This window comes from Marmota marmota, unplaced genomic scaffold, assembly GCF_001458135.2.
Source record: "Marmota marmota marmota unplaced genomic scaffold, marMar, whole genome shotgun sequence".
NCBI classification, from domain to species: domain Eukaryota; kingdom Metazoa; phylum Chordata; class Mammalia; order Rodentia; family Sciuridae; genus Marmota; species Marmota marmota.
This window is the reverse complement of record NW_026000250.1, coordinates 2,112,541-2,126,207: the sequence shown is the minus strand read 5'-3', so window position 1 is coordinate 2,126,207 and position 13,667 is coordinate 2,112,541. Positions and strand designations below refer to the sequence as shown.

The 13,667-nt window shown below is 33.7% G+C and overlaps 1 long non-coding RNA gene across 1 annotated transcript in view; it reads right to left on the bottom strand.

Moving 5' to 3' along the window:
• Positions 1–798: 798 nt before the first annotated feature.
• The window catches only part of LOC125614221, a 14,860-nt gene continuing 1,991 nt past the window's right edge, over positions 799–13,667 (bottom strand). The window contains exon 2 of the long non-coding RNA XR_007344824.1: positions 799–945. This is a non-coding gene — a long non-coding RNA (uncharacterized LOC125614221). The remainder of the gene's footprint in view (positions 946–13,667) is intronic.

The following is a 13,667-nucleotide window of genomic DNA, read 5'->3' as shown; positions in this document are numbered from 1 at the left end:
ACCAGAGTTGGTGGTTTTATATTCATTTGGTCTCAGATTCTGCACCAAATGAGTCACAAGAGAAAATATATTAGATTTCATGAGTGCTCATTATTTGTGGGTACATGCACACATAGTATTTTAGCCATATCCTGCATTTCTGATTTGTCTTCCTTATTTTTTTTTTAATTTTTCCTATCAGCTTTTACATTTATTGTTACTAATAACACTTGGTCAGTAGAATACGGAATACCAATTTATGACATTCTCTGCATTTATGAACAAGAATAGGGAGAAAAAATGACATTCTCTCTATTGTCGTTGTGATTTCAGAAATTATTAGCACATTTTTGGCATCCTTGCTTAATAGTCTGCATCAGTTTTAACAAGCCAAGTTAAAGAAGAACCTTCTCCTTTCAAAAAGAATTTGTCATTATTTTGAGATTCATTAGTTTAATTAGTTAGAGCATTGTACTAATGAGTCCAAGGCCATGGATTTGAGTCACATTTAGGCCAGTTAATTGTGTAGAGAAAAAAATATTTTGTTTCCACCCACACTAGGCCCTTTGCCATTAACCAAGCCTCTAACGAATGTCTATTCTTTGATCATAAAGGAAACCTATCACTGATGTTAAGAAAAAGGGAGCAAGTTGGATCATATGCATATGTGGGTAGTACATTTGTTCATCATTATTAACAACAGCTCTTCAGCCATGCTTCTATATCTCTAAACACCTTTATTACTCCTAAAGCCACTTTCCCAAAGGAAAAAACCTTAAGATTGAACCAGCTTTTAACCAAAAAAATGTTCCATTTTAGCTAATAAATTTCAAATTATTCATTTTCTTAGACAAGACAAGTATTAACATTTGTTTCAAATATAAAAATGCAGGGCTGGGTTTGGGGATTTAGCCCCAAGGCATCATGCTTGCCTAGAGCAGAAGGGCCTGAATTTTGTCCTGGGCCCTGAAAAAAAAAATAAAAAAAAATAAATGCAGTGTTACAACAAACATAAAAACAAGTGTGATATTCATAGGCTATTATTACTCTCTAAAGTCTAGTTATTCTATATTTTCTTAAACAAATCCCAATCATTTTAATTTGGTCTGTAAATTATAATTCCATTTTATGATAATTATAATTCCATTTAATATATGTCTATAGATCTCTATATGTACATCTACACACACACACACACACACACACATACACACACACACACATAGTAGTCTTCCCTTATCCATGGTTTCACTTTCTGTGCTCTATTAACTATAGTCAACTGCAGCACAATATGATCTGAAAATATGAAATGGAAAATTCCAGAATCTAACAATTCATATGTTTTAAATTGTGTGTTGTTTTGAGTAACACAATAAAATCTTGCACTCATAGAATATTATAAGTAAAAGCACAGAACTTCAACTGGAATGGAGAAAAACATTGCAATTGCTTTCTATCTCTTGTCATTTAAAAATAACAAAACTGATAACTGGTTTGAAAAAAAAGTTTTGAAGTTTGACTAATGATCCTTTTGTGTGAAATATAATATACTTACCAGTTCAAAGTGAAAAAAATCTAATCCGAGAGGATTGTCATCACTGAACTCACATGATTGATTTGATAGTTTTATATTTTATGTTCAATACAAAATTTCATTTCATTTGATTTCTTAGGAATTTTATATATCCTTTAAACATGACAGAAGATAGTCTGAGAAAAAAAAATGTCTTATGACCAAGAGTCCAAAACTTGAACAGATTCTATAATTTCCAAATTGATAAAGGCCACTTGTAGTTTACAGAGCTCTATATGGTAACATATTGTATATTTCTGTGCTTTAATTAAAGGACTAAACTCTCTCCCACAAGTTTATGGAGATTTTGTTTTATTTTCCATTTTATTTCTGATGTGGTTTACAATCATATTCCAGCAGTGTACAGAAACTACTAAATTTTTTTAGGATTAAAAATAAAGTTATTTTGTAGGCCTAAATTACCCACTTACTATAGGCACTAATTTATAACTTAACTTTCATTTGAAAGATACTGTATATTTCCTCCAACAGAGTAAATAAAAGTGTGTGTGTGTGTGTGTGTGTGTGTGTGTGTATATATATATATATATATATATATATATATATATATATATATACACAAAAATTGACAAATAGGAGTGAATCATAGTTTTTAAAACCTGAGGCTTAGGGCTGGGGATGTGGCTCAAGTGGTAGCATGCTTACCTGGCATGCGTGAGGCACTGGGTTTGATCCTTAGCACCACATAAAAATTAAATAAAGAGGGGCTGGGGTTGTAGCTCAGTGGTAGAGTGCTTTCCTTGCATGTACAAGACCCTGGGTTCGATCCTCAGCACCACATAAAAATAAACAAATAAAAACAAAGTTATTGTGTCCATCTACAACTAAAAAAAATTTTTTTTAAATTAAATAAAGAAAAAAAATTAAATAAAGATATTGTGTCCACCTAAAACTAATGAATAAAAATAAATAAATAAATACATACCTGGGTTTTTTAAATTTAACAAAAAATAAATTATTTTGTAGAATTTTTTGTAAACAACACATTTATTGACTTCCTCTGTTTTTAGTATATAAATGTGTGTTGTAACTTTCCTGATATAACTATCTGGTACTATATGTGGTTCCTAATAACCATTGGAGGTTTTGGAACCAATATCTTCAAAGTAAGGAGAAATAAATCATTAATATTAATCATTAGTATTAATCTTGGAATGTATTTAATAATGCAATAATTTCTCAGGGGAAATGCAAATTATGGAGCTGAGCAGCGATATTTAATTTTCTTCAAATTAGTAGATGTTTCCAATCCTTTATCCCTGCCTATGTCAATTAATGTGGATATACTCAGCAGTATATAACTTATCACGTAGAACTATAAAACACATATAAATAGAAAGGTTATTTAAAGAATTAATATGCTTTGAAAATTCCTCAAATTTATATTCCTCAATCAATATTTGTTCATAAATGAATAAGTGAAATAACAAGAAACTGAAGTATATAGTTATTAATTTCTTCCTCCCTTTTTTCCAACTTCAGAGACTACATGTCTAATAAATTCAGTTTTTGGGATGTTAAATTACATTAAAATATTTATGTTGAAATTCCATCAGCAATTTTTTGTTCATTAACCACTATTTTTCACAACAATTGTCAAAGAAATTTTATTCCTCATTACATAGCTGTTGAAATTGGAATTTAGAGAGTAAAACTAACTTACAAATGTTCTACAGATAGAATGTCATGGAGTGACAAATTGGATCCAGGCTTTATAGATTCTCAATGAATATACATGTTAACTATTCCTGTTCCCTTCATGCTATACTATAAAAAGTTAAGTTCAAAAAAGGAATTTATTAAATTAAGATTGTTATATATCACAAATTCTTGGAAAATTGGGAATGGAAAAATAATATGTCACAGATTGTTATAATGAAATCTCCTGATGTATTACAATGTACATATTTCTTCAATTTATTCACTTTCATTTTCATGTCAATAAATTTCTCTTTGTACCCCCGGTTTTGAAATTTAATCTGATCTGTTTTGGAACGCAGCACATTCAGTGTAACATGAATGTTAATAGCCTGACACAGCTATGTGGGGTACAGTTGACCTCATCATAACGGGGCTGCCAAGTTTAAAGAGTCAATAGTACTTTTACAACTGCTTAGCAACATTTTCCCTACTACTTCAAAAGGGTTCCATGGTTGAATAAACTCTTCAAATGCCTCACAGAAAAGTTACAACACATATTTACATATTAAAACAGAGGAGGTCCTCTACATAAACCTGTTTCCCACCTCTGTATCAATCCAACCTAACTCCAATTTGTTCCTCTACTGCCCCATAGAGCTTTTGGACCACAACACACCCATCATCATCATTACCTTCTCCCCTCATAGTTCCTCTTCATATCTCAGTCTTCACTACCTGAAGTAGAGTCTGGCAAGTTGAAAGAAGTTAGGAATTTTGGGATAGACTTTGAAGATGAGTTTGTAAATTTTCACCATTGTCTAACTGCTAACATCTTTCTTGTCTTTCTAGAATTTGCAGGTTGGAAATTTTTTTGAAGGTAATGGTACCTTTAACTCCTTTTTTTTTGCTATCACTTTAGCTTCTCACCCTACTACTCTTTTTTTTTTCATTTTATTTATTTATTTATTTTGTTATATATATGACAGCGAAATGCATTACAATTCTTATTACACATATAGAGCACAGTTTTTCATATCTCTGGTTGTATACAAAGTATATTCATATCAATTTGTTGTCTTCATACATGTACTTTGGATAATAATGATCATCACATTCCACCATTATTAATAACCCCATGCCTCCTCCCTTCCCCTCCAACCCCTCTGCCCTGTCCAGAGTTCATCTATTCCTCCCATGCTCCCTCTCCCTATCCTGCTATGAATCAGCCTCCTTATATCAAAGAAAACATTCAGCATTTTTTTTGGGGGGGATTGGATACCTTCACTTAGCATTATCTTCTCTAACTCCATCCATTTACCTGAAAATCCCATGATTTTATTCTCTTTTATTGCTGAGTAATATTCCATTGTGTGTACATGCCACATTTTTTTATCCATTCATCTATTGAAGGACATCTGGATTGGTTCCACAGTTTAGCTATTGTGAATTGTGCTGCTATAAACATTGATTGGCTGTGTCCCCGTAGTATGCTGTTTTTAAGTCCTTTGGGTATAGACCAAGGAGAGGGATAGCTGGGTCAAATGGTGGTTCCATTCCCGATTATCCAAGAAATCTCCATACTGCTTTCCATATTGGCTGCACCAATTTGCATTCCCACCAGCAGTGTATGAGTGTACATTTTCCCCCACATCCTCACCAATACTTGTTGTTTGTATGCATAATAGCTGCCATTCTGATTAGAGTGAGATGAAATCTTAGAAAGGAGCACTTCACCATACTGAAGTACATGGAGAAAACATAAAAGAAAGTGAAACGCAATAAATTGTAAAATTAATGGTAGTGATGTTGAAAGAGAGAAAAGAAGTTTAAAAGAAGAGAGAGAAAAAATAAAGAATTCCTACTGCCTTCCCTTCCTCAGGTCCTTAATTTTCAATTTTTTTTTTCTATTTTTAATGTTCCATCTTCTTCTTCCTTATCTTCCTTCTATGAGATCCCAGGTTACTGGTTCCTACATAAGCCTTAGAGACAGACGATTATCTTTTGTGATTTTTGGTCTTTGTTTATTTGTGGTACATGGGATTGAACCCAGGATCTCTGGACTGCTATAAATGTGTTTTGTCACTGAGCTACATTGCTGGTTATTCTTTTCCTAGTAGTTGAATAGAACTCTAAGTTAACTTTGTTAAGATTTTATTGGACTATAATTTATAGCTTCTTGGGACAGCAAATCTAATTTGACAATAAGATATTGTTTATCTGAAAATTTCATAGTTGTAGATTCCATATCAGGCCCAAATGGCTCTATAAATTTCAACAAACAAGCACTGCATTTCAGAGAAATTTATATTATTTTTATGAATGGTTAACTCAGAGACACTTTTGAAGATGAACAGACTAGGATGACACAAAATTAAAAACAATAGTTAATTTAGTAAAGACTTTAGTAACACTTAATCCTTCATGAAATGTTAGTTCATAATATTCGCTGACAAATTCAGCCTAATGCTTGCAATATTTTCATTATAAGTATATAATTCTTAAGATTGTTAACTAACTTTGAAGATACATGCTTCACTGTCTGTTATTGATAAGCTTTAAGTTATCATACATCTTGTCTTGTAAATGGGCTTTTAAAATATTATAGCCTTTTCAGAAATCCATTCAAGCTCTTCTCCAAGTGATCCTTGTTTTAAAAAAAAAGTAGTAAATTCAATAATTCACAGGATTTTTTGAAACCTGGCTACTTAACAACTATGACAAAACTAATTTCATATTTTATAACATTTTATTTAATATATAAAAATGATTGTTATATCCACATGTATTTTTTAGAGAATAATTTATAATTGATGGAGGTGGAAGTGCAGGTATAAAGAAATTCAGTTGCACTGTTCAAAATAATAAATTTCTTTGAATAACATATCATTTATTGTGATGAATTTCAAAAGGCTTATCAACATAGCCTATCCACTTCTGCAATTTACATAGAAAAACTGGTACAAGAATGTAAAGCATAAAATGTAAAGTTAAATTCATGATATTTTATTATTATTAAGACAGTGCTAAGAATGTTGTCCTTTTCCAGCAGTGAAACAGATGATATTTCACTGATAGTAAGCCTAGAGACACAGGAAAAAGGATTGGTGAAAACTAAGCAAGGTTCTAAGTATCAGAACCTGACCAATGGCACTAGCAGTGAGTACTAGAGTGTTCTCAGATAACTGAGGTAGATGACTGATTGTACAAACTAGGCAAGTGGTTTGGACATACAGTAAAACTTAAGATTATTGGAGTCACCACAAGAAAAACTGAACACCAAAAAGAGGTTGAGTTTTAAAAAGTTCAATTGGAGCTGGGCATGGTGGCATACGCCTGTAATCTCAGTGGCTTGGGAAGGTGAGGCAGGCCTCAGCAGAAGCTGGCCTCAGCAGAAGCAATGGGCTAAGCAACTCAGTGAAACCCTGTCTCCAAAGAAAAAAAAAATAGTGCTGTGGATGTGGCTCAGTAGTTGAGTGTCCTTGAGTTCAATCCCCAGTACCAAAAATAAAATCAGTTGGAAAGGTGGAGATGTTTGAAAGATTCTTTGTACTAGAGAAGATGGAGGGTAATAATAATATTCACAGCAGAAAGGATCTAGATACAATATTTCATTTTTATTGCCTGTTTTGCGTAATATTTTTATTCCTTAAAAGGAGAAACTTCTATGCTTCAAACCCCTTCCCTTCACTATCTAGCCTGTCAAAAAAGATAACTCCAATTGGATCAATAGTGTGCAAAACTGCAATTGTGGTTTCAATTTATTTATAAAATACTCAAGAAAGAACAATTAATTAAAAATGTAAACTATCTTTCCTTTCACTGGAAAGTACAATGGGTCAGTATTCTTTACCTTATGTGAAAGGAAATCTAAACGGAATAGTTGAGAGCAGATGCATTTTGGCAATTGAGAAGAATCCTGTTTATATTTTACCCAAAGACAGAAACTGACATTTAGCTAAGTTTTGGTGATGATGAAATAAAAACTGTTCAATCTGAAATAAAAAACAGAAATTCTACATTTATTATCTAAATGCAGGTCTAATCAGCAGTAGTCCAATCAATGAAATATGGCTCAAAACAGTCATCCATTAAACACTTTGCTGACTAAATCACAACCATCATTGTTTTAAAAAGTTAAAGTAGTTTTCTTTCATTTCAATAAATTACACAGTGTGTTTGTTATCATACATCAGAAAATAGAACTGATTTCACAAACAATACAAAAGTTAAATTGGCTTAGCTCATAGTTATATCTTAGAAATAAACAGGCTTAAAAAGTAAGAAAGGCTCTGAATAGTATGAGATTAGTCCAAGATTCCTGAAAAAAAAGTGTATATTTTCATCAATCTCTATTTAATGTTTTGGAAATATGTGATTATTTTCATATGCCTGTGTGTTTTCTAAATTTAGGGCGGTGTCTGATATACTTTTCCTAAAGAGATGACTAGATAAGAATTTTGGTAGGATCGAAAAATTCATTCTAATATTTAAAAAACAACAAGGAAATTATGCTTTTCTCAACAATCAAAATCTCTGGGAACCTTTTACCTCACCATGCAACATCTGGAAAATTCTTGCCAAAGCCTGCCCCTAAGGAAACAAGGACAGAAACTGTTAATAGCATTCTGATCTTTCTATTCCTTAAAAGACAATTATTTCCCCTGCTCATGTGCTGCTACCAAAATGCAGGCAGATACATAGATGGAAAGCCTCATCTGATACAGTCTGCAAGTACTCATCTGAGAAAAAATGATAGTACAGTAGGAGTAACAGCCTGTACTAAAAAACAACATACTTATTGACAACACCATATACCCTTATACATTTAATCGCACTCATCAGAGTTCAGTATTTTAGCCAAGTTCATCCATAATTTCCGAATTCTTATGAAAGAAGCTTGGCTTCAGCTTCTGTCTACTACAAGTGTGAAGCTGTTCATGTCTAGAGGGGAAAGAATCTTATAGGACTTGATTACCATATGATTGCCCCCACCACTATGTAACTGCAGAAGTTAGTTGCTTGAGTAATCAGGCATTTCTGAAGAAATACGTCCTCCTTGGAAGGTCCTTTTTCGGGTTCTTTTATTTTTTTATCTCATCCTCCCCTCCTTGAGCTTTTAAGTTTTTCTCAAAGCAGAAAGCCATTTCAAACTTTTCCCAATTTTTCACTCAAGCACTATAGCAAACTTCTAACAGTCTGTACTAAAAAACACACACTAGGCGAGTGCTCTGCCACTGAGCCACAACCCCAGCTCCACCAGCAGACACTTTAAAATGTTTATTATTTATTTTTTAGGTGTAGATACTAACACAATGCCTTTTTTTTCAGAAAAATGAGAAATTATATCCCATCTGATTCAAATGTATGATGTGTCAAGGTCATTGTACTGTTATGTGTAACTAATTAAAACAAAAAACTGAAAAAAAAAGTTTATTAAAATGTTTATTATTTTGGTAATGTTTTAAAGCTAATACCAGTACCAGAAAAAAACTAAAAAGAAAATTTACAAGTCATATCCAGGAGGAAATGGAGAAGTGTTAGTCATTTCACAGGTATGCCCTTTTCAAATTCTTATAATATATAGTAGTGGAGAGAGGGAAGGATATTGAAGACTTTATTCATCTTTCTAAGCTTTCACTAATAGCACCCTCTAGTGTCTCCAGGAGAGCTATGCATTGGTTATCAGCTAAGTACAAAAACTGCAGTTGAAACTACTGACAGTTCAGATCTCTGTAAATACCAAGCTTTCTCCCATCTCTACATTTTTAGTTTCAGCAGAAATTTATTTGCTGTTTTTATACCTGTATCAGTTTCAGACTTACTTTCAATTGTGACTAGAGTGCCTCAACACTACAAATTTCTACCAATTAAATACAAAAGCACCCACACTAATGTTAGTAAAGATGCTTGGAATTGAAAAAAGTCCTTTTGACTTTCAAAGTACTTGCTTATCGTTTACCATTTTTGTATGTCACAATATCGTCCCTATACTTTTTACCACAAATATATGTTTGGTTTTACTCTTAGAAAAATAGAATGATTTTACTTGAGATACAAAGAAATAAATTCTTAATTAAGATTTTCAGTTTAGGCAGTCCCTATCCCAGTTAAATTTTATATTATCTTTTAACCTTATATAATGCTTTATTTCATAAGTCTTGCAAAGTGACAACTCTTTAACTTAATACTGGTCATTGTGCTAAGCATTTTAGGTACATTATCTTACATTTTGAGGTGGATAGGTCACTACTCTCATTTTTATTTTTTCATTTATTTTTTAGAGAGAGAGAGAGAGAGAGAGGATTTTTAATATTTTTTTTTTTAGTTTTCGGTGGACCAAACATCTTTATTTTATTTTTATGGGGTGCTGAGGATCTAACCCAGCATCCTGTGCATGCCAGGCAAGCGCATTACCGCTTGAGCAACATCCCCAGCCCCTATCCTCATTTTTAGATGAAGAAACTAAAGCTTTTTAGGACATCTTTGTCCCCAAAGTATATAATACAATCCAAATGTGTTAGCTTTAAATTTTCCAGCAGACATTTTTTTTAAACCAAATTGTCTTTTAGTTGTAGTTGGATATTTATTTGTTTATTTTTATGTGGTGCTAAGGATTAAACTCAGTGCCTCACGTGCTAAGCGAGTGCTCTGCCACTGAGCCACAACCCCAGCTCCACCAGCAGACACTTTAAAATGTTAAAAAAAACAGACGAAATTAATTTGAATAATATATTCATTTCATTACCTACAGAAAATATTATCATTTCATCATGTAGGTGATATACAATATAAATGATATATATAACATATGTGTGTGTGTCCATGTGCTGTCTTCAAAATAAAGTGTAAATTGTATACTCCCATCGCATCTCAAGTGGGGTCAGCCACATTCCATGTATTCAATAGCCACATGTGTCTAGTGATTATCTTATTAGAAAGTAAAGAACTAGAGGTCAATTTATCTGTAGTCACACACCTAGAAAGTGGAAGACCTGAAAGTCTAAAGTCCTTTTCTTAACTATTAGGTACTATAGCCTCTACTAATTATAATTATCATTGATAGTTTAACATAAAACATAAAAAATATATGGAAAGTATTGTATCCAGTCTTACCTACTTTCTCAGTAGCGATTATGATCTACTGATTACAAAATTTATGCACAATATACACTGCAAGTTGTTATGTACAGCACAAAAATTAAAGGAATTTGGTTTAATGCAAAGTTGTATGATGGATAAAATGTACTTGTTATCTATTCCCTTAAGGGTATATTCTCTCTGTGTAGGTAAATCACAATCAGATATAGATTGCTTGATAAGAGGTGTTTCCATGTAAGGACAATTGAAATAATGGAATGTTTGATTGGCCTTATCGATCTTATTTTCAAAGTGATTTTGCCATAGAGATAAAATGTACATGGAAAAGCAGTTCCAATGCTCTTCTCTTTGTGTCTTCCTTTACTAGTACACAATCAATCCTTTTTCAGATTAACACATTATTTCTCAGTTTTAATCGATTTTTACAGGCCTAAAAAACATCCTTACTCACATAAGTTTGTAAAAATCTCTGTTTTGATCCATTATATAATCATATAATGGCCTTTTAGCTTAATCCTAAGAGAGTAGGCATGTTTCCATGTTTATGGGATGTATATTACCATAATTTCACTTTTATGATCATAGCAGAATCAAGGTTCAGATTCCAAATTGGCACATTGAAAAAACAAAATGCAATAAATATCATAGTTATTTTATAGTAGCTCAAAAAAACAGATTCTCACAGTATTTTTTCTCTAATTACAATTTTTAATGCAAAATACATCCTGAAAACATGTAACCACACAATCTGATGACCATATGCTGAGAGACAGCAAAATGGACTGGAAATAATATGAGTTTGAATTTCCCAATCTATTTATATAGCTATAAAATCTTAGGCATTTTACCTAGTCCCTGCATCCTGATTTGCTTAAAAAATGAAACTAATAATATCCACCTCATAAAAATGATTACAAGAATTAATAGGACAATTTATATAATGCAGATGGTGCACAAATGCATTCAATAAAGTAAAGTCCTTCTCTCTGTAAGCAGAACAGAGTCTTCATCAGTCCTTTTAGAGTTATAATGCCAAGAGTTTTTGCAAGGTGTTCTGGCTTTTGGCTATTCCATTGCTCATTGGTGCCACCATCAGTCAGAACACAAGAGAAGAGAAAATAGGATTTTTTTTTCCATTATTTTCAGATGTGGAATTCTGTCAGTCTTTTCAACAAACTAAATTTCTTGAATGATTTTCTAGGTTACTCAGTTCAACTAGTAGAATCTCCTTGGCCCATAAATAATGATTCTACTCTAGAGAAACTATTTTTTTTATTGTACTATACACTTAATACTAAAGGTTATAGTCTAGGCTACTGAGGAATCCAGATTATCAAGGTCCCTGTAGTTGCATTTAGGATTTATACAGTCTGAATAGAAATGAAAAGTCTGTACTATTTAGCTCCACATTTTTGTGCAAATTTCCCAAACACTATGAGCGCTTCAGTTTCAGCAAATGTCATATGAACATAATTCTGTCATGATTATAACTTCAAATTCTTCAGAACATCCACTGAATAGTTCTCTGCCCTTGCCCCAGATTGGGATGAAAATCCTAAGAAATCTACTCATTGGGGTCTAAAGTGGGTGTTGTGAATAATTAGTAGAACTCTTAAAGTAATCATGGTGTGGCTTTGCCACACTGGGCTAGATCACTGATTTTATTTTCTTTGAGTATCTGCCATCCCCTATGACAGAGTCTCATCTAGCTGTGCAAATCCCAATAGTCAGAGCAGCAACCATTTGACAGCTTCTTATTTCATCACCCAGACATTTCTTTGCTCCCAAGAAGAAGGCAATGCATGTACTAGATATTATGAATAATAGAGGTAGAGTTCAAAGGGGAATAAAATGTAATGTTAAAGTGTCTCCCTAGACCTGTGCAAGCAAATACTTGCTTTTGTTTTCCTTCATGCAGACTGCACAGAACTGCAGTGCTGATGTTTCTCCCTGTGGTGGTTTTAGGTGTAAAAAATAATGCTGCAGAAAAAAAAAAAGTGATGTGAGGAAAATTTAAACCAAGATTTTAGCCTTTAAAAATATCAGAAATTGGAAGGAAGGCAGTTAAGAATATGGAGAGGAACATGCTGGGGGAAAAGTCATAAAGATTTTCCCTTCAATTAAAAAAACTTTCTGTGAAAAAGCTCTTAGAGAAAATCAACTCATAATAATTAGAAAAATATTTCCTTCTTGATATTCTATCCCTATGAAGATGTTATTTCTCATTCCATTCACTAAGCAATAAATTTTAAAAATGGATCCTGTGCTCGAGGTGCAGAAAACAGTCTACTTTTTTCTCCTTTTATTTCTGGAAAGAAAGTCTCCTTTCAAAATCGAAGCACAGCACCAGAAAAAAATTAAGTTTTTCTACAGGTTAAACACAGAAGATGAATTATTCCCCCCAAACTCAACACCTTTGGAGAAGGTAATTTAGAGAATTCACCTGTATCGTTCTCTGGCCTCTGGGTCAATTTAAAGACTTGGATAGTGAAACAACAATCAGAGCAGACAAGCTGGGCAGGTTTTGATATTGCTGCCCTTGATTCTTGATACTCACCACACATCTGATCCATAATCCATAAACATTGTCCCTAGTCGCTCTTATGGTCTTGGGAAAACTGGCACCCTGATGCCCGCCCTGGTGTCGCCCACTAGGCAGCGAAAGTGTGCGGCAAGCACCAGCCTTGAAGCTCTGGGCTGGGTTCCTAACTCTCTTGCATCCTTTACTACCTTGAAAACGCGCTGTCCACACCTGTGATGATTCCTCGTCCCCAGCAGCGAAGCGACCAGACCCCCACCAAAGCATCCCTCAGGCAACATACCTGCATAAGCTCACTCTTACTTGCCCTCTGGGGTAGCCAAACGCAGATCTCTCCCTCAAATCCCTCTTTTTCACCTCCAGACAATGAATCTGGAAAGGCAACCAAGGTACAGACACCGCTAACAATTGAATACAATATACGCAAAAATAGCCTGTAGGTTCAAACTGCGTCTTTGCCTGGCTTCTGCCCCTACTTCCACTATTCTGCCTTAAGTATCCTTTGTATGAGAAAATGGTGCTTGTTCTCTATATGGAGTCAGGGCGAGCAGGGGGATCTTGAGAAAAGCACACAAAACAGAAAAAAATCAAACTTCTGTAAGATAATGTCAATGAGTGAAACTTAAAGGGATGACTAAGAGAGCAATGAGCGGAGGACTGAGGGAGCAATGAATGTCCTCGTTTTTTGCTCCTGAAAGCATGTTCCCTGAAAGCGGCGCATTTTTCCCAGCAGCTCGTCCCGCACGCGAGTGTGCCACCAGCACGCATTCTGCCTTTTTCCCAGGGCAGCGAGCAGTAACTTCCTAATCTTACCTC